Raw genomic sequence first — 23,236 nt, forward strand, 5'->3', positions numbered from 1 at the left:
CCCCAAAATTCATCATGTGTAGGGTGACTTGCAACTTACTGAAGTATTCATTGAGAAGAATAACAGTTCCTGACTTTGAAATATGATACTGTTGACTAAATCTCCTCAATGTGTAGCATAAATAATTAACCTAAAAATCATATATGTAATTAGAAAGAAATGTTTCCCATCAATTTCTCATTTATTAAAATGTATGAGCTATATATTTGAAATTTGAGGCTCTGTGAGAGTCTTAGGAAGTATACCAGACATTGTACACAAAGTAAGAGGTCAGACTGTGTCTCCCTCAGGAGATAATTTACCATACATGGGGAGGACATCAAATAAGAGCATATTTTATGCCCTAATTTTTACCATTGATGCTAGGCCTTCACTATCAAGGGTGATATTAAAGGACACGGCAAGAAAGTAATGCTCCATTAACATTTCATCAGATAATCACAGATCATTTCGGAAATATTGATTAAAATTCAACACTGGTGATGCAATGAACACTTTAATATCTACCCACTAAAAGGAAATTTGCGAACCCTAATTAATATTTCATTTTCAAAACTGAATGAGATCCTTGATTCCTTTACTAGATCAATATCCCAAGGCTGTAATAACATTTCAAGCCCCAGCAAGTAGACTTCAATTTACACTTCTATTTACCTCTACTCTGATGCCAGTCCTGATGGGCTCAGACTCACTGATAACCATTTCCTCCTATTTTCAATAGCACCTGTGGTCTATTCCGCACCATTTAACACTTATTTACTCTTGTATTGTTTGCTGCTCTCTCATATACATCAATAATTTCTCCTTAGTGGAAATACATAAATTATTTATGGGAGGATTAATAACATATTCAGGATATAATAGTTACAGATAGAACTTGTTGGTAGCTTATAAAGATACTGACTGCTGTGTGGTAATGAAAACAAGCTTCAATTGCTTCTTATATTTAGGGACTATACTAAAATCTGGACTAAAACAAAACACTAGCAGTTCCTTCTATAAAAGAGATCATGGAATGTGCAGTCAGAAGCATAGATAGATGGATACATAGTTAGAAAGTAAAGTAATTGACAGACACAAATGATGAAAATGAGTAAAATGAAGTTCAGCAAGTGAAGTGAAAGATCCAAGAGGCATTACTTCACAGTGAAGTCTATTTATTAAGTGTAAAATATTTCAAGGTCAAATCTCAAGAATCTTTCAAGATCATGCCAAATAACATTGATGTAACATTTGAAAGAATGACAGAAATAAAACCATGTTAGCTGATCTCTAATTTTATTTACTGAGTTAACAAAATAGTGAATTCATTATAAAATAATTTTACAGTATTCTGATAAAAAGAACTTGATTCATTGTGAAATACGATGATCCGAATCAAAACAGGTTCATTTGTTCAACGAATAAACTTTGAGCATGTACTTTGAGCCAGACAAAAGTGTTTGAGGGAAAACGAGCAAGAATTTCAAGTGTGTCCTTGGAACATTTGCACTATTTTTCTTTGACTGTGTTTATTTTGGCTCAGTATAAATCTAAAATTCAAATTATAAAAGTTGCATTTTCCTTATACTTGTAATAATGTAAACATATAGTAGAAAAATTAGAAAACAGATAAAAGTATTAATAACAATAAAACTATCTCTTTAATACTTAAAATTTTTATTTTTTCCTAGATATCTTTTTATTTAAATGTAAATAACAATGCCCAGCACTTTCAGGGAATCAATATATATTTGCCCAAAGGAGAAAGCATGTCAACAGTTTAAAATCTGAGGTCTCCCTGTATATAAATTTACGTCATGTTTTCTATAGCTTGATGTTTAAAATTGTTTCCCATAAATCTTCACAAACATAATTATTAAGGCCTTCATATCTTCTAAATTCATTCAACAAATAATTATTCAGGATTTGCTGTGTTCATGACACTATTTTAAATGCCTATGATGCAGCAGGGAACCAGGAAGATGAGATCCCTTACCCTCAGGGAACTTGCAATGGCTCTATGACTTTTTCATAATTAATTTATTTATTTACTCTTTTTGAACACAGATTTATTACAAATCACTAGCATAAGGAAGTGTGGTAAAAGTCTTCTATAATTATGTAATTAAACACCTGCATTATTGCCTAATGATAGAGTTCTTGAAATAAGTCATATGTATGTAAAGTTTCATGTTTCAGATATATTTTGCAAAATCATTCTAAAGGAGAATTCAATATCCACATGCCTACCTGCTGTGTAAGAATGATCACAGCATTATACACTAAGGGCTTTATGTCTTTTTTTAAAGCCTTTATAAATTTAGTAGACAAAATGTAACATCTCAAATTGTCTTTATTGATTACAAGACTGCATAGATTTTCATAAATTCAGTGGTAATTTCTATTTCTTTATTTAAACTGTCTGTACAAAGCATGTACCTATTACTCCATTGATGAAATCTGTAATGAATTGGTAAGTGAATTTGTGTGCTTTTTTTTAATTTTACAACTTTATCCACTATTTTTTCTTATTAACATCACATACAACAAACATCTAACTTGATTTTTCTCTCATATTGTCACCATTTACAGCAGCAGCAGTGTCATGAACATACCTCTTAATATCCACTAAGGGTGTGTGTGTGTGTGTGTGTGTGTGTGTGTGTGTGTGTGTGTGTGCGCCATAACTCTCTGCAGTAAGTAGAACTTCTAAAACAATATAATAGTAGTAAAAATAGGTCGGCTTATCTCACTTATATTTAAATAAAAATTACTGAATCATTGCAGTTTTAACTATAATATTAGCTACTGGCTTATACATTTTTTACAGAACTTAAGAAAAGGTTTTCTGTTTTTAGTGCATCAGTATTCCATTTTTTATCAGGAATGGGTATTATATTTCCTTAAATGTCTTTAAGCATTTATTAAGAACTATCTTTCTAAAATTAAATTTCTATTTATACATCTAAACAATTCTTTACTAAAATTTATTATATTTATTATGCAGCTGGAATTTCCTTGTCATTTACTTTGGACTTTTTGGTACCTGTATATCTACCTAAGATTGATCTATAGTTTTATTTTTATGAAATGTCTTTATGAGGTTTTAGGATTGACATTTTCAGAGCTTTATGAAATAAATTTGAATGAATCAAACTTTTTAATGTTCAACTTCGATTTTAAATGCTAATGGTTTTCAGTGTTCTTAAATCACTGCCTGAACTTAAGAATATCTTGCCAGTAATACAGGGGAAATTTTATCAAGAATAGTAAAGTATCTGAAAATATCTGGCAGGATAGTAAAATTCTATGTAGCTTGTTTCTTTGAGAAAAAGAATAGTTGGAACCAGGATAACTTTCCCTTTCTTACAAATTTCTAAGCAACATAAAAATTGTTTATCAGGGTTCCCAAACTTCTCATCAAGTACAGACACTTTTGGACACCTCCACACCAAGAAAATTAAGAGTTGTTGTTTTAAAAAATATTATTTTGCATGGCACATCTTAGTCTCAGGAAATCAGTAACCATTAATTCATATATTAATTCACTTTAGGCCATAGGGTTCTCTTTAATGTATAGCCAAACAGACATCAGAAAAGACAGTCCACACAGAACAGATTTCACACCTGCTTTTCCATATCAAAATAATACTTGCTTTATTTTTCTTTTTGCATTGTTTTTTGTAACTGTACTCAACAGTATGTCACTTCCTGCCAGGAGTTATATGAAATAAATTTACATTTCAGTGTTAAAAATAATAATTTTACCTTCTTCCTTTTAAATAATTAATATATATTATGCATTTTATAGTTGTTCATTAGTATTATTTCAGAAAAAAATTTAATTGCTGAGAATATAGAACTGATAAAATAGTGTGAAGGTGAGGTATCATTTAAGTAATAGGCAATTATATTTAAAAGTAACAATATTTCTCGGATTCTCTGCATTTATTTCAAGGTACTACTTTCTTCTTAATGCCTTTAAATCTCAGATAACTAACTTCATGTCTCTGACTGGATGTTTCACTGTAGCATGACAAACTTAATTAAAAAGGAGATATGGTGCTGTTGAACTTTTGCAAACACAACATTTTCAAGTGTAAATGCGTGACTTTCAACCTTGTGAAGAAAAGACAATATTGCTTTGTCTGTCTGGCAGGTCATGGGTTGCTTGTACATATCGTGCGTACATGACTGACGTCACTTGGCTCAATGAACAATGCCAACTTATCAAGCATCCATGAGAACTGCATCTATGGAATTCATCCAATTATTTTCTTTTGCACAGATTTCCTTGGAATTTTTCTTCCATTTTTAAAACACAGAATGACTTTAATTTTCTTACTTTGGAATTTTCCTATTTTACTTTATTAGTGTGATAAAGTAATTCCCTTCATGTCTTTTGATATGCATTTTCCCCATATGTTAATGGTTCAGGGAAATCAGAGATTTTTGGATCTAATATTTGTGTAGCTTACTATAATTTGTTGTTGATAGAAGGTATTAGCATTATAGATCACACTAATGACCTGATTTCAGATCTCTTTATTTACCTATATTTAGTCTAGCTAATCTATTTAAATCTATTGGATATTTTTAAATTAACAATAACAATAGTAACAGACCCTATATTCATAGGATTGTGGTGAAATTTAAAAAAAATTATTTGTAAACAGTTTCATATTACCAAGCACATTGTTGGTGCTTATTAAATGTTAACATTATAATAATCATTATTCTTTTTGGCATCAAGTACCAACATCAGGAAAGGCAGTATATCCTATTATTTTTAAAAAAAGAAACTACAATAATGATCTGAATCATTTTGGCAGTTAAATTTTATGCACCTGTCTTAAAATTTCTCATGTGCACAATTTCCAGAAACGTTTAGCAATTCCTTACTTTAATCTCTTCATATTTATACAAAGAACACTAGAATGCTATAGGCATATTATGCCTGATTTTAAATAAATCATTTTGATGTTCTTATAATTTATCTTCTAAAAGCTAAAATAATGAGGACTGAACTAAAGTTAAGTGCTGTTCAGTGGGCTGACAGATTTTCAATGAGTTATTTCTAAGCAAGCAATATCCACATAGAACAAAAACTAAAAAAACTGAATTGTATGTTTAGGTACTAAAGTTGTGTCACATTTTTTAATAAAGTAATAGTAGGTATGCAAATCATATTCATAGGTGACACCAATGAATATAAATAGTAAAAAAAATGGGTTAGAATTATCAAACTATAAAATTGGGAAAATTTGTGCAAGTAAAATATATCAGAGAAAATCAGATACCGAAAGGAGAAAAGAAATATGATGGAAGAGGTTTCTCTGTTAACTGGCACATGTAAAGAATACTTCGGCTTTAGATTTACTATAAACTCACTTGTTCATGAGACTGAAAAAAATACAATACAATATTAGGTTTTATTTTAACTGAAGAATAGGATATAGAATAATGGTCATGGGCCAGACCTTCTGGCACATACCTATAATTCCAGCAACTAGGGAGATGGAGACAGGATGATCTCAAATTTGAGGTCAGGCTCACCCTATCTCAAAATAAAAGTCTTTTAAAAAAGAACTAGGAGTGTAGCTCAGGGGTAAATACTTCTGGTTTCAATCCCAAGGGTGGAAAAAAAAAAAAAACAGAAATGTGCTGGAAATCTCATATTATTCCATGCTAGAGAGAAAAACACCTAAAGAATTAGATATAGTTCTGTAAACCACAATTTAAGTGTAACATTCACCATGGAAGTATGTTGGATGGATATTAACAAAATGGGCTGTGTATACACATGGAATGATTTAAAAGACTTTATAACATTGTTGAAAACCTGTAAAATACGTTATTATCTCAGTACGACACCTCTTGAGAGAAATTTCTTTATTATTATTGATAGGAAAACTTTCCACACCCATCAGTGGAACTTTATAACTTGAATGGACAGAGAAATATATTTAACTGGTCGTGTTTCCTCTTTACTTCTGTTACTTAGAAACTCAGAATTCATTCATCCATTTATTCAATGAATATTTATTATATTTCAGACAATTTTGCTTTGTAGGTACTGGGGATGCAACAGTGAAAATGACACGAAAAAAAACTTTCTCTTGTGGAACGTGCATTCTGATGAACCTGGGGGACAGAAAGAAAAATATAAAACAAGCAAGGAAACACTTGGGTGAAATAACTTCAGAAGACTGAGATTTACCAAGAGAATTAAACAGGTTGACGTGATTGAGAGACTCTGGGATTTATAGTAGACATTAGAGTTGAGTCCTGACTAATTCAGGATAACTGCCAGATCTCTGAAGTTGAGCTACTAAGCAAGGGGAGCAGCGAGTACGAAAGCCCTTAAAAAGGCAAGAAATTGGACTATTGGTGGACAAAAACTAAACAAATAAACAAAACAACCCCAAAAAAACTAAAGAGAGGCTATAAAAATGCCCAAACTCAGTGAACATACAGGGAGGTCCTGAAGAAAGGCCACAAGAGATCTTGCAGGTCCTGGGGTACTATGGAGTAATTAGGATTTTATTCCAGGTGTGAAGAAAACCATGGGACAGCATGATCTGTTTCTTGACTTCAAAGTGATCCATCACTCTATAAACCTGCCAGCTCCTCAGAAGCCTGTGATTTATGTATGTGAGCATATGCATTCCTAGTTCCTCTCACCTTGATCTTCTGTTCTGATTTCTTTACTGTCTAGTATTAATAGTAAATTTATTATTTAATTTTTTAAATTTAGCTTATATGTATATCCTGACAAGTTGATTCAAGTCTTACCAAAGAAAAATTAAATGAATTATGATTTCTTCATATTTTTGAGAAAGATTAATTTCAAAGACAGAAATTTGACTTTAAAAGCCTATCAAATCTGGGATTTGAAAGATCTCTTACATCTAACTTCTTAAACATATTCTGGTTTTTCTCTGGCAAATAGGATAGAATCTCTTCAATTCATTTCAGCTTTCAGAAACACATAGAAAATGATGTAGTTATTCCAACTGTTTGGCAAATATTCCCAGAGCCTGGCTAACTCAAAGGAAAGAAACAGAGAAAAGAAAAATAAGAATTATTATTTCAACAATGTATTGTGCATTTTATAATTTCTGCCTAAAAGTATTATTTTGCTCAAAGAATTATCTGATAATTCTGTTAACAAGTCACTAGCTAACCACCCACATTTCTTTTACATTTTCCTTAGCATAGATTAATTTTTACGATAAATGTTATTCCATTTAAAAGAAAATGTAAAATGTATAAAAATATATATTGGCAAATTAATGGAGAAAGTTAAAATGATACAGATTGCTTTTTATACTAAGAAACAGAAGGAATAAAACTATCCATAGGTCAGAAAATGAATATAAATTCTGAAGTTTATGAGCTTCAGAGGAATTGATCTACATTTTTTTTTCCATTTCTACCTTCAGTCTGATATTACATGAAGAAACAATATCTGTAGTTCTTTGAATGTTCTTCTTGGAATCTTTGTATTACCTTCTGTAAACAGGCCAACCACCACTTCCCATTAAGGAATAATTATTTTTTTTAACCATTAGATAAAACCATGGGTGATGTTCAAAATATTTAGTAGCAATAAGATAGAGGCACCAATCAGGCGGACACATAAAAAGAGCAAGGTGCTAAAAGTGCTTAACAGCACCAGGCATTAAACCTGTATTTGTTGGATCATGAAACATACGAAGTGTGCTGAGAAAGCCTTTGACAGGGTAGAGCAATCAAATCATGAGTCAAATATTAGCAAAGTGTTCCAGTCCTTTAGCAACTAATAACAACTCTACCTGCTTGTAGCAGATGTTCACTAACCACACGGATACCATTCTGTGATCTAGGAAAGCTGAAGAAGGTAAAATCAAGCATTTCTTCTCCCTATAGTAAGAATGGAAAACAATAGCCTGGCACAGTGGCACATGACTGTCATCATACCAAATTGGGAGAATGAGGCAGCCTCCTCAAATTCAAAGTCAAACTCAGCAATTTAGTGACTAAGACCCTCAGCAACTTAGCAAGATCCTCTCTCAAAATAACAATTAAAGGACTGAAAATGTCACTCAGTGGTAAAGGGCTCCTGGGTTCAGCCAGCAGTACCAGAGAGAGAAGGAGAGAGAGAGAGAGAGAGAGAGAGAGAGAGAGAGAGAGAGAGAGAGAAGAAATGGAGAAAATAAAATTACCATCTAACAGATGATATAATAGTGATGTGACTTTTATATTCAATGTTAAAGCATAGTCTACCTATTCTATCTTATGCAGTATTTTAGCATGTTTTACATTAAATGCTCATTCTTCAAAAAGAACCATCTGATCTCATTAATAATAAAGTTAATAAAGTTAGCCTTCTAAGTTAGACATTTTTCAAATGCCTATGTCTGTTTCCTTCAAATCACATATTACAACTTTCAACATTTAATCTGTTTGTTTGTTTTTGTCTAAATGTCAAGATTGAGGATTTGCATTTTTACTTGGTGTGTGTGTGTGTGTGTGTGTGTGTGTGTGTGTTATCATGGTTCTTCAACTAGTGTGAAAGTTTCTTGGAACTAGGATCCCTTTTTCACTATACATACTTGTGTTCCCTTTGTATTCACAGTAACTAACACATAGGTGATTAAAATTTTGTTAAATACAATAATCAGTTTGTTTCACTAACCAAAATTAATGCCATAGTCTTCATTCCCATTTTAATGGTCGTTTACTTCTCTTTTAGCTATGTGCCATTTATTAATGTCTTAAGCTCCTTGAGAATAGGGAGCACTTTTCATTTGGTTTGTGCTCCCTTCTGCTAGACAGTGCCAGGCCCACAGATGGAGGTATTAAATGTTAGTTGAAATGACAATGGTAGACACAGAGAACTGCCACTATTGCTGCTTTACAACAAAGACAGGATTATTTGGCCAGATTTTGAGATGCTTAACCACTCAAAGGCTGCATTTCAATCTCAAAACATTGGGTTTATTCCAGGATCATATGAGTTACAATGAAAAAAAAAAAAAGAAGACAGGAATGCAAACCATTTCTGACTGGAAGCATGATCTTATTCTAAAAGTCATATGAAAACTCCAACAGCAAGTCACTGAAAAATCACAAGAATTGCTGTGCAATTATGCATTTCAAACACTTTGCATCAAGAGTCAAAGAAGTAGCAAAATGGTCTGATTCTGGTGTGAATTCCAACTTCATGAAGTTGGATGATTGATTAGAATGTCTAAGGAGCATACAAATTGCTTAAAACCTTCTCCACTTCAGGTAACCAGAAAAACCTGAGCTCTTGCTTTTAAGGATTTACATCTGGGACAAAGAAGAAAATCCTGTTAATTTTTTGTTAATTTGTTGCACAGCACAGCATCCATAAGAATGCAATGATTTGGTGAGAGCCCTATATGGATATGCATGCCAGCAGGTAAAAGCACCCTATGATTTGCTGACCACTATCACATGCTGACTAAAACCAAAGGCCCTTCAGTTGAGGAGCAATGAATATATCAGTTCTATTCATATCAAATTGTCCACATCCTTTGAGAATAATCTGGAATGATAATAACAACATTATTATTATAATGATGCCCTTTTTACATTATAATTTAAAAAATTACATTGTTCTTCACAATATATACATATGATTTATGTGGACATAAACATCGCATTTATGTTGAATATACTGTTATAATCAACAGATTTAGGTCCGTGCATTGTGGAGTAAGCCTATAATCCCAGAGGCTTGGGAGCTGAGGCAGGAAGATTGGGAGTTCAAAGCCAGCCTCAACAAAAGCAAGTCTCTAAACAACTCCATGAAACCTTGTCTCTAAAATACAAAATAGGGCTGGGGATATGGCTCAGTGGTCAAGTGCCCCTGAGTTCATTCCCCACTACAGAAAAAAAAAAAAAAAGAATAACAGATTTAGCATATAAAAAATGCAGGACTCCTGGATCAATTTAAGTATTAATAAGCAGTGAAAACTTTAAATTTAAAATTTAATTCCCACATAATGTATTTACACTAAAATTATTTGTTGTTTATCTGAAATTCAGAGTCCTGCATTTTACCTGGCAAATCTGTTCTAACTTCGAATTTCAATTAGTTATTTAACCAGCCTTACTTCTCTAAAAAGAGTGAGAGGACAGTGACTTTATATTTCACAGGAAAAATTTTCCCATATTTTTATTGTGATAAAACATACAACATAAATTCTACCATGTTAAACATTTTTAGATGTACATTACAGTGGTATTCAGTACATTCACCAAGAGTGAATTCACCTTTTTGCACAATCACCACTACCCAAAACTCTTTGTTTTACATAATAACATATCAAACAAACAACTATTATCTATTTCCCACCCATCCCCCCTCTGGCACCCACTACTCTGTCGCCTATATGATTTTTACTGTTCTTAGTATAATCATCTCCCCTTATCTGAACATAATACTTTTCAAGACACCCTGGTGGATGTCTGAAATCACAGGTAGTACAGAAGACAATATATAATGTGATTTTTTCCTATTCAAGCTTACCTATGATAAAGTATGATTTTATAAATTAGGCACATTAAGAGATTAACCATAACTAATAATAAAATAGAGAAATTATAGCAAATCTATAAAATTATTTAAAATTTAAGAAATTTATTTCTAGAATTTCCATTTAATACTTTTGAATTGTGGCTGACTGAAAGAACCTGAAACCATGGAGAGTGAATTTGTGGATAGAGGGGACTAACTCCACCTTATCCAAATGGGGTGGTACATTATCTGTGTTTGTGACTGTCTCATTTCATTTAGCATATCATCCTCAGGGTTGATCCATATTGTAACATATATCCTAACTCTCTTTCTTTTCAAGTGTGAAAAGTATTCCATTGTACATATGTACCATTTTTTGCTTTATCCATTCATCTGTCAGTGGGCACAGGGTAGCTTCTATATTTTAGCTATCATGAATAATGTCACTATGAAATAGTTGTACAAAATCTGTTTCATATACTGTTTTCCGGTCTTTTGAATATATATCCAAAAATGGAATTGATGAATTTTATGATAATTCTAATTGAAATTTTTGAGGAAATACCATGCTATTTTCCCATGGCACAAAGTCAATTAGAGTCTCTTTCCTTCCATCTGTTTTCTTTTTTTGGTTTTCAAATATTAATTTTCATTATTCTCTTTTCAACTTCACTCATTGTTCTGCCTGCACAAACACCTTTGAATTCCTGTAGCACATTTTTCATTTTAGGTTGCTGGAACTTCCAGTTGCAGAATTTCCTTCCATTTTTTAACTGTATCTTTATTAATATTTTCATTTTTTTCAAACATCATTTTCTTGACTTTTCCCCATCTCCTTTTACTTATTTGAGCATCTTAAAGACAATTGTTTTAAAGGTCTTTAAGAGGTTCACATCAAATCTCTGTAAAGAGTTTTTATTTATTTATTTATTTATTTATTCTTTGAGAGGATCATGCTTTCCATTTCTTTTATTGTTTTTAAAAACTGGATATTGGAATATATTGATATGGTAACTCTGTAAAAAACTGAAAACTAAACTCCCCCTTTCTCCAGAGTTTGCTAGTTTTTGTTTTTGGTTTATGTTTTTACTTTTTATAGTTATCTGGTTTTTCTGTTCTGAGGATCAACTTAAATTGTAAACGTAAGGTCTTCCTAGTGCTTTTCTGAACCTTCTCATTCCTTTGGACCCGAGTGACAATTTTATAATTTTTTCAGTATATGCAGTGGCTTTTGAATATCCTCATCTTCAATGTATGGCTTGCAAAATTCGAAATAGGAAAACATGAAGACAGGAAAATGTGCTAGTGATTGACATCCCCTGGTGGTCACTATAACCAGAAGAAGAAGACTTACAATAATGGATGAAGTTATAATAATAAAGACCACCTTATGTTTGCACCTCTTAAATTGTAAGCAGCAATCAGTGATGACAGCACAGATCCTTGATAGCTAAAGGATAGTGTCCATTTTGTTCACTCTGATTTACATAAGCTATGTTCAAGCTGATCCATGAACATTTGAACAGCTACCTGCCACAGGTGTGTAGAGTGGAAGATTGGTAGCTTCTATTTTGTAACAGCTGAAATTGACCAAAAGTTACTACATTTTGCCTTTCAAGCCCTTTCCTGGAAGATATGAGCCATCAATAAACTCCATAGTCCCAAAATGATGGTACTAGATAGATTTTTTCAAGTGCAACCATTATCTACATGGGAAGAATGATTCCTGGTGTTTTGTATTTTGGTATCTTCCCTGCATTTTTTAAAAAGATAATTAAATGAAGTATTAGAGGATTTTCTGGCATACATGGCAAATCAGAAGTCAACTTAAACATACTTTTTAATAGTCAAGATTAAGTTAAGTGTTAACAATACTCAAATCTCCTAACACAAAAGGGCTCATTTTCCACACATGCTGCCTTAGTTGTGATTCCATTCATTGTCTTTGGTAACCCAGACTGTGGGGTATTATAGTTCTACCATGTTAACATGGTGTGTCCTTCATAAAAGAGAAGCACAAAAAAAAAGATATGAAATGTGCCATTAAATACTTCAGAATGAAAGTGGTGCACTTCATTTTCACAGAGAATCCACAGCAAAACTTATACATAGAGGAGTACAAAAGGACAGAGAAATAATCTTAGGCTGGGGTTGTGGCTCAGTGGTAGAGTGCTCCCCTAGCATGTATGAGGCACTGGGTTCTATCCTCAGCACCACATAAAAATAAAAATAAAGATATTGTGTCTATCGAAAACTAAAAATAAATATTAAAAAAAATCTCTAATGGATTCTACAAATCATGTAAGTACTCATTGGTTAAAACTTTTTCCTAATGTGGCAATATCTTCTAGGATGTCACCGGTACATCATCAAAATTTGTTTTTAAAGGCCTCCAGTGACTTGGGGTTCCTAGACTCATTATTAAAGGCTTTCTTCTTTGTTAATCTTATTGAACTAAAATCTGCTTCTTTATAATTCCTAACATTTGATGCATCCTGTGACTATCACTATCAAAGCTTATATTGTATTTAAAAAATAACAGCAATCACCATAGAAAATAAGGTACAAAATAAGAAGACATGATTATTTTAAGAATTAAGAGCAAATACTCAAAAAATAGTTTACTTTTAAAGTCTTTTAATATTTATGACATATCACTATATACTCTGTCAATTATAGTTTACTTTTAAAGTCTTAATATTTATTAAATATCATGATAAATTCTAAGTCAATTATAGTTTTTTCTTTGTTTAGACTATAAATTACTCTTCAGAAGAGGGGTCTAGAAATATCATGAGATTTAATGCCTTTCTTTTCTTTTTTTTTTTCCTGGTTGTTTTGTGTATGCAACACACTTATTTTGGAAAGATAAACTTTATTCAGGAAATTTCTAACTAGAATAAAGCATAATAACAGGCAAATTTTAGGCTAAATATTTATTAGCCATATTAAAGTAATTTGCATACCATGTTGTTTTGAAAAATAACCAATGGTAATGATGGAAACACTTACTATTTTAGGACTGATTTTTGTTTTTTCACTGACAGATTTGAAATAATGATGAGAATGTTTAATATACACCTTGCACAGCTAGAGAACATAAATCATTTTGTAATTGAGTGACTATTCATCTATTCAAAAGAAGAGTTGTCTTCGCTTCCCATTTGATCTTTCCTGCTGATTAGTAGCTGGGTTTAATTTTATCTCCCATCAGGTTCCTATTTTGTTTCTTAAACCTTTCATGAATGTTGGAGGAAAAGCATTAAGCACTTCAGAAAGAATACAGGACTCTATTTTTACTGACCTACTTATAATTCTGCATAAGAAGATAAGCTACTAGGAGAGCTCATTTCAAAACATATAAAAAGATTTAATAATGACCACTGACTAAATGGAAACTCAAATAGTACCACCACAGTATTACCAAAGGATTAGGAAAGAAGTTCAATAATAAAAAATATTTATTTTGTCTATAATTGTTAATACAAGATATTCATGCAGCTCATCAATAAAATATGTGTCCTATAAACCAGTTTCTGAGTTTTTTCAACATCAATATGATTGCTTTTTATAGTTCCTTCTCTGCTCCTCCTATCCCCTACCCTCCCTTTAGTCAACCTACTTATTTCACACAATCACAGCAGCTTTAATGTATGGAGATAGTGTTGGAAGTGAGACTGAGAAAATACATTCAATCGTAGTTTGCTTATTGGTATATGAACTTCAGCAAATCATTTCAATTTTCTGAACTTCCAGAAACAAGGCTAACTGTCTTACCGAGCTGATTTGAAAAAGAAATCTAAGATAGTATCAGTCCAATTTGATGTTCACAGAGATAAAAAGACTACTAATGAATGGTTAAGCAGGTAGGGCTTCACTATCAGCAGACTAAATAAAGAGAATTACAAAACAAGCAAAAGCCAAATGTAAAAACTGAAAAATAGAAATTCATGAATCATTGAAAGTATAAATACAAAATAAGCAGTGCTACTAGGTCATTTTCTAATAAAAATAGAAGGTCTTTCTCCTATATAATTTATATCAGCATGTTCTCACAAATCATATTTAAGAATTTTTATAAACATTAAAGATAAGAAATCACCTTTGGAAAATTGACCAAAGTTTTTTTGGAAATTCTGAGAATAATAGATGTGAATTAACATGCATGACAACATTTATGATGAGCATCTAGGCTACTCTAACTGCTCTGCTTTCTCAATGCGACCCATAAAAAAACCAACACATTCTTTTTCTGATACTTTTCTCCATGAATATGCATTTCTGCCTAAAGAATTCTACATTCTACCAATCTCCTCATACTGAACACTCCAGGAAAACAATGAAGTGCAGTAGTTATTTTATATTACCAACAATTTCTGTACCCCTTTGCTGTGACTCTAACATAGAAGGGCAGGATGATAGAATACTCCCAATTAAACACTAAAACTTGCTCAGTTGAAGGAAAAATTTATGTTAATCTCTGCTTAATGTAAATTTAAATGGTATTTCTCAACTATACAGAACCCACAGGGTAACAATAATTGTGAGTGCCTCTTCTAACCTACCAGTCTATCCTGAGAACCATCACTGTGCGTGAACCCACATCCTCTTGGCGTAGTCCTTCCTGGTCACCTTACAGGCACTCTCCTTGCCCTTCTCCTTAAAGACCTCTGTACCTCTCCCAGGACTTCCTTGTTTCCATCTTCTTCATTTCCACCCAAGGTACATTTTCTAATGTCTACTCTGCAACACAGATTATCAGATTGGAGTAGTGAGAAAGTGGGGGTTTTAGTGAAAACCCTTGGTAAATTTTGGTTTTTGTGAAGAAGAAAAAGGGCAAGAAAAAGGGCAGTCTCTACCCTTGTCTGACTTTTGGGAGCTTACCTAAAGAGTAAAGAGACATCCTTAATATGAAAAGATGTTTTCTTGCTAAATTTGAATTTCATTACCAAATTTCCCTTAGGAATTACAAGTTTCAGGGTACAAACTAAATAGAATATGTATGAGTGTATAATGTAGAAGGAGAGAAGGGGAAGGACTAATAACCCTTCTAAATAAATAAATTGCTAATAATGAACAATAGCAATAATCATACATGTGCTGATAATGTTTATTTATTTCTCTGAATTAATTAATGTTAGCTACTAAAATGTCTCACTTTCCCCCACTACAAATTGGAAAAGTATAACAAGCTAATTCATTTTAAAAAGAAAAATTTATTTGAAGTGTACCTAAAAATGGTGTTATTTCTCTATTCATTACTGCATATGAGTTTCATTCCATTTTGTAAATAAAGTTGCCACTGATTGTGATAAATCTACCAAGTCTCATTTCTCCATCTGCATATTCCCAGTTTTAACTATTTTAATTAAGGACTTTTTGAAAACTTTCCACCTCTTTTTGAATTTCAAAGACTTCATTTCAAAAGATTTCCATGTAATCATTCTTATCCATTAGATTTTTATATCAGATATAAAATGATTAAAGTATAACAAATTTTAAAAACAAAAGATTTAAACCATTGAGGCTACAAGTTAGCTTTCAATATGCATGGGGTTACTTTTGTGATCAAAATGATGGTGTTAGGAAAATCTTTAGAGGGCTCTCTAGGTGGATAAGTTAGCCTTCCCTGGAAGGCTATGAACTTCCCTCTCAGAGCTTTTCCTATCACCTGCTCTTGCATCCTCTGTTTCCATTTTGTCAATAAGTTCTCTTGATGCACTCCCTCCCTACTGAAATGCTTTCCTAACATTACCCAAATTTAATTTTTGTTTTGTTTTGTTTTGTTTTTTCCTGGTCTCAAAATTATCTGACATCTTTTAGTTGTGCACACAGCTTCTACAAAATCCCATTAAAAAATTAAAAATGAACAACTTTCTCCAGATGCACAACTCCAAATTCCTGGAGTTTCTCTTCAGTTAGCAGTATTTAATTTTGAGTAGCAACCAATTTAGTGAAGACATTTGTAGAAATTAACAGAAATATCTGTCTGGTGGTCCTAATAAGACAGTCACAACCCTTGTAAATTGTTCACTGCTTACCACTTTATTATTTATGAATAGGGATCAACAGTGTTATAAAGTATGAAATGTGATTTTATCAGACCTGAGATGTCTTCTTAGACTTTGGGCTTGTTGCTCAGTGGAGGGTTACTAAGAGATAATAATTGGTTAATTGCAGGCGGACAGGTCCCTGGCTTTTCTAGCCAGTTGGGTAGTTCCTCAAAATTGTATAGCCTAGGCTTGCATTTCACTTGTGATTTTTAGCCAACTTCTATTTGTCAAATGTGTTTCCAAACTCCTTGCCTGCTCTGGTGCTTCATCCTCAGTGTAGACAGTTATTATAATGTCACTAAAGTAAATATCATTTGTTCTTAATGACCTTACAAATAAATGATGTCTGTTCCAATTATGCATTCAAATAACAAAAGTACAAGCACAGAATATTATCTTGAAATCATAGCACTACTACAATCTCCAACCCTCAATACTACACATCCCTCACATCCTAGCCCAAACAAGAACACTGTTCATGCATCAACCATTAGGTATAAACATGTATTTAATAATGCTGTCAGACCCCTTCTAATGAATGGTGTGAGCATAGCAAAAAGGGGAAAAAATCAAGCAAGACAAAAGAATCCCTAGTGAGATATAGATCTCACAAATATGATGATTCTTTTATCTGTAATTTTAATCCATATATATATAGTTGCATAATAATTATGCTGTTTATTTGGCAGCTTTCAAAAAAAGCCATAGCTCAGCGGTTCCTTTGACAGAAAACTTACAATCAAAAAAGCCAGTGGTTTCTCTGTGGGGTAGAGATTTCTGGTCAATCACTAAACATATTTTCTCTTTTTTCTTGGCAAAGATATATTATATTTCTTAACCTCCTTTAAAGTAGGATAAGACAAAATGAGACATTCTGACCAATGGAGCTTTGTAGGAAGTGATATAAGTCACTTGCAAATCTGGCCTGTGAAAAATCTCCCACATAATAGTTCTCCATGCTTCTTTCACTACCTTAAAGCAAATATTCATGGTGGTTTTTGAAGGCAAGTGTTATAGATAAAAGGTTCACAATGGCAGGAATATGGTCCTTGCACTAAGTGGAAAAACACTGCTCTTAGAAACATCTATTATAGACTTCATATAAGAAAAAAATAACAATTAATATGATCTATGAATGTTTAAGATGTATTTGTAACTACAACTAGAGTAAAATGTGTAGATAGATAGACAGATGGACAGTCAGATATGCTTACATTTTGCACAATATGTCATATTGAAAGAAGAGAAAGAAGAAATATCACTATCTAACCTCCAATTTCACGTCAACCATGATGCCAGAAAGGTGTGATACAGGTGCTGTAGGACTCCTTCATGTCTTTAACTAAGGCAATAACTCAGACATAAGCCCTCAATATCCATTTTAAACACACATTAAATTAGATTCAGAGAATTAATTCCAGAGCCTGATTAAGACCACCAATAAAGCAGTCACTTGCAAATATTATACGTATGCATGTTTACATATAGATACACAATATATATGTAAAGAAATTATGTATAATATGTATTACTTAGTATGTAACATTGATATAACTAGAATGAATTTATTATATATTATATAACTACTGTAAGTAGTATTATAACATCCCATACTTTAGCCTTTTTAAAGTAGTAAGAGAAGTGTTCATTCAGTATTCATTCAGTATATATTGATATTTTCTTACTGTAGAAAGCTCTGACTTCTCAGTTTTTCTTTTTATGGTAATTTTATTACTATCTCTATATCTTAGATTACAAATATAATAGATGTGAGAGCATAAGTTTTATCAATATTACTGATATAGTTATACAAGCTCGATACGTTTTTGTTTCCCTTATGATTAAAAACTATGGTCTAAAAAGCCAAAAGAGAGACAACCAGCTCAAAATACATGGTAAAATATGTGCATATCTATAACTACTATTCTATATTTGCATATTTAATTCTTTCATAAGCATTTACAACATGATGTATATACTACTCAGCTTTTCCAAAACATCAGTCCCTTGCCCATGCTCTTGCACATAGTACATGGTAAATAAGAGAATGATAACCATAAACATGTGTTGAGAAATATTGAAATAACTGCAATTTTATTTTCACTAATACCGTAGTACAGACAAGCTTTGGAAGAAGTACAACAATTTAAAATGGAGAAAAAAAGGCACTATTCAATTCCATTCAAAACACAAATCATTTTTATTTTGACTTTGATGATTCATGCACATATACACAGAAATTTCTCAATAGGGAAATCTTACAAGGTCATTTGCTAAGACGAGCAGAATATAAATATTAAACAAAGTAAATATTTTAAGTACTTTAAACTTAATTTAGCAATTGAGAATTTCACTGAGCACAAATCAAATTCTTGCTAACTGGCCCTATGCCAGTGTTTGCAATTTGGTGTTGAGTTTTGAAAGCTAGTCAAAAAAAATAATAGCACAGTTTATCAGAGACCATGATCTGAAAAATATTTTGCTCTAAAATAGAATTGTTGTGTTTGACTGAATCTCTACTCAGTGACACAAAGACACAGACTATACATGTGTTCCATTTGCTTTCACTGAATTTAAGCTTTTCCATGAGGTATAACCACATGACTGGCCCAACAAATAACCTCAGTTGTCTTAATGCCTGTGGAATTCTAGTTATTAATCTAAGCTTAGTACAACCAAGGATATAATTTAATAACATGTAATCCAATTGAACAATTAACATATTCAGTATCATTTGCTATAAATGATCACAAAAGATTAATATTCATTATCAATTTCCATGGAAAATACAGACACTTCTAAAATGCTCTCTCTTCGAATTAACCTAAATTCTTGCTCTTTATCACTTAGATATTGGACTAATTCTTTCATAAATAATAATCACAAGACTTCAAAAAATGGGAATAATGGATTAATTCCTTTTCCTGAGATATGATCTAAGCATCAACTATGAATATAAGACATGCATACCAATGATATGGACTTTTTGATCTTATTATGTTGCTAATGTATATATTCTGAACAACACAACATTTAATTCTCTATCAATCACTGTTTCTTATACCTAATTCCTGTTATCTTTAAAGCTGCTCCCATGGTTTAAGAGTGAATAAATACTGTTAAAATTTATGCAGTTCATCAGTATCATTTATCTAAGACTCTTTGAGTATTTTCTATTATTAACTTGTAAGAAGTAATTATTCATTTTCAACTTATAACAAGTAATTATTCATTTTTATGAATGTATTATCTGGTTCACCTTATAGACAGATGATGTAGGCAAATGCTTTAGACTTGGTACATTTTCCTATTATAAGAAAAAAATCACTATAAAAATTTTTCCTTAGAAATGATTTCTACAATGGATCATGAACTATATAATGCATAAATTTTAACATTCATTTCTGATGTGTGGTGTGAGTAATTATACTAGATTATGGTAAGACAAAAAGTAGGATTTAGTGCATTTTTCTTCATGTTTTTTCACCAGCCTCTTAAATTAAAAAAAAAAAAACACCTGTAAACTGGAGAATGATATTAGTATATGGGGTAGCGTTTGCCACTGGTAGTCAAATGCTAGGATTTTTACAATTAATAGAGCATATCATTTCAAAGGTTTCTATTTCTTTGGTATTTAAAATTCTTATTATTTATTACTACTGATGATATTGATTGGATGTTATTACTTTTGATTGGTAATACTGAAAGCATTATGTAAAATGCATCCCTGTAATACTAAGATAGTTTCAAATTGGGTATTAACCTCAGTATCTTATCTCCTTTAAGATAACAACCTTGGATTTGTTTATTTAATCTAGTATTGATTGATGTCTGAATTTTAATAGGTATTTTTATCTAGGCTTACTTATCCCAATAATATACTTTGTTACCTTAATTTTGCAGATGAGGAAATGAGTTTCAGAGAAATAAAGGTACTCGCTTCCTTAGACAAATCTCATCTATTTAATGACTTAACTATGGCACTTTTTGCATTCCCCAGTCTTGTTGTCTTAGAATGTTGTATGTAGGACTCAGAGCAGAATGTCCTAAGCTAACTGTAGAAATTAGACAACAAAAAATTGTAATAGGAAAAGCCTCAGTTATTTTTTTCCAACATAACATAACACCATGTATTAATATCTGTACAGATGAGTGTACATGAGATTATATAGTTTTAAAGTAACATTTTTAAATAAACATTTTATTTTGGAATCATTTTAGAATTATAGAAAACTTGCAAAGATAATACAGAGTTTCCATATGTCCTTCATCCAATTTTCTTTAATGTTAACACATATTACTTTGTTATATGTTTTTGTCAAAACTAAGAAACCAGCATTGGTACATTGCTACTAACTTTATTCAAGAGATAAAAATGATAATCTGGCAAAAAATCTCACCAAAAAAACTATCTAAATATTATTTTATACCCATTATTTTTCACAATTAACTTCACATTAAGTGAATAAGAAGCCTTGAGATATTGATAGATGAGTATTTGAAGCCACTTGAATTAGCAAAGCACTTTAAAATCAAGCACCCTAAACTTGAAGACAAATGCCCAGTATTTAAATTTATGCAACATTCAATCTAGAACTTTTCAGAATTTTACATAATTAATGTTTACAACAATCTTTTGTTATATGATGTAAATTGACTATGACTGATAAGCATCTAGTCAAAATATTGAGCCTTGATTAAAAATAAGAAAATTCATTAATAGTAAAAAGAGAAGTGACCTAAACAAAGTAGTTACATTGGAATAGCTCACTTATAAAATGTATCTATGAAAAATATCACCATTAATATTGATGTTTCATGATATTTATCCAGTGGAATAGTTCAGGAAGTATACTAGTCTCCTCAAATTTCTAAGACTCCCAGTGGAGATCTGAAACTGCAGATAGTCCTCAATCTTATACTTACTGTTTTGCTCTATTCATTCTTATCCTTGATCTTAACAACATCAACATACTTTTTCTTTTCCTTTTAAATCAATAATAATTACCTTTCAATAATAGAAAACACTTTCTGAATGCTTTGCAGCATAACCAAATTAGTATCATCACTATTCTTGCACTTTGGGGCCATTATTTAGTAAAATAAGGGTTACTTAAACATTTCCCCACATGATTTAACCACCTCTGAAAACATGATGACTACTAAGCAACTAGTGTACTGGTAGCATATACAATTTGTGTATACAAAGGACAAAGGTATGATTCATACCCCAATGGTTTCTTCATTGTACTCATAATGGCACACATCTAATTGTTTATTTCTGGAATTTTCCACTTACTCAGAGCATAGATGGACATAGTAACTGAAATCACGAACAGTGAAAGCAAGGATGCAGGAGGACTGTTGTACATAAAATTGCCAATTATGTCTATTAATAAAAGTGTTAGAGAGCTTGTGAACCAATAAGCAATGTTGAACACTGCCAATAGAAATAAAACAAAGTGGTACTTCACTTTGGAAAACACTTTAGAATTACCTTGCAAATATTCACCAGCCCTATGGCAAACAATCCCTCTAGTTATTTGTCATGAAATTCACATGTGTTTACCAGGAAATACTTAGACTTTATACATAAAACTTTATTCATAAAACAAAAGAAATGGTTAAGTATATTGTAGTATATTCTTACAGTGATAAACTAAACTGCCATAATAAAATAGTATAAAAAAAACTACTACAGTATTTTATGTGCAACAACTTGGGAACACATTAGAGACATAGTATTAGTGAAAAAAATGTAGACTCTGGAGCCAATTTTTATAATAATGCAATCTTTTTGTGATTCTAATGACGCAAATATTCCAGAAGAGAAAAATAAAAGGAAATTTTCCTTATATATTGGATAAGTTATCACAATTGTTCTATCTTTTGAAGAATTTTAAATAAATTCTGTTATGTGTTACTTATTAATACTGTGAATACTATATCATGATTTATAGTATTATTTCATTATGTATATACAATAATAGGTTGTTATATACATAACAGACCAAAAATAAATAAAATAATAACAGAAAGAATGACATTTTAGATTCATATACACATAAAAACCATGAATTGATATGGTTGTAATAAGTCACGTTGACTTCATAAACAAGGGAGGGTAAGCAGAAGATTTCTCTTATTCTTTCTTGCAGTGATTCATAGACAATAGTGTTAGTTGTCATTTTTGTGGTAACCAGATCCTCAATTGTTTCATATAGTTTTGGGGGGACAATTTTATGGCTTAGAAACAAGTAGGTAGCCAAGATTGATCATGAAGTCTGGCAACATTTGCCCAATAATTATGTATTCCAAATGTAATTTTATATTTGAAGATTGGTTTCACATGCATGAGCTTTCAACTTCAGGAAAAAGTGCCTTCTGAAATATATATATTATCCTCAGGGACATTGCCTTACCACTGCTTGCAGAGAAAGTAAGGAATAAGAAACCATTTAATGGGCATGTTCCAAAAAAAAAAAAAATGAAAGCCTTAGTGACTCCATGGTGCTTTGCCACAGAGATGAACACAGCCTGGAAAGAGGTAATGGAGTCAAAGTACCCACCTCTAAAGTGAGCAGGCACCCTGAGAGCCACTGCTGTGTGACTGGGTATAATTGAATCTCATGTCTTTTCCACTACTACAATTATTCTCTCTGGAAATTAT

At 31.7% G+C, this 23,236-nt stretch overlaps 1 long non-coding RNA gene across 9 annotated transcripts in view; it reads right to left on the minus strand.

The window, feature by feature from the left end:
* Positions 1-23,236, minus strand: part of LOC110598422 (uncharacterized) — a 296,730-nt gene that overhangs the window by 188,502 nt on the left and 84,992 nt on the right. The gene's annotated exons all lie outside the window — the stretch shown is intronic.

This window comes from Ictidomys tridecemlineatus, chromosome 4 (genome assembly GCF_052094955.1).
Source record: "Ictidomys tridecemlineatus isolate mIctTri1 chromosome 4, mIctTri1.hap1, whole genome shotgun sequence".
Lineage (NCBI taxonomy): Eukaryota > Metazoa > Chordata > Mammalia > Rodentia > Sciuridae > Ictidomys > Ictidomys tridecemlineatus.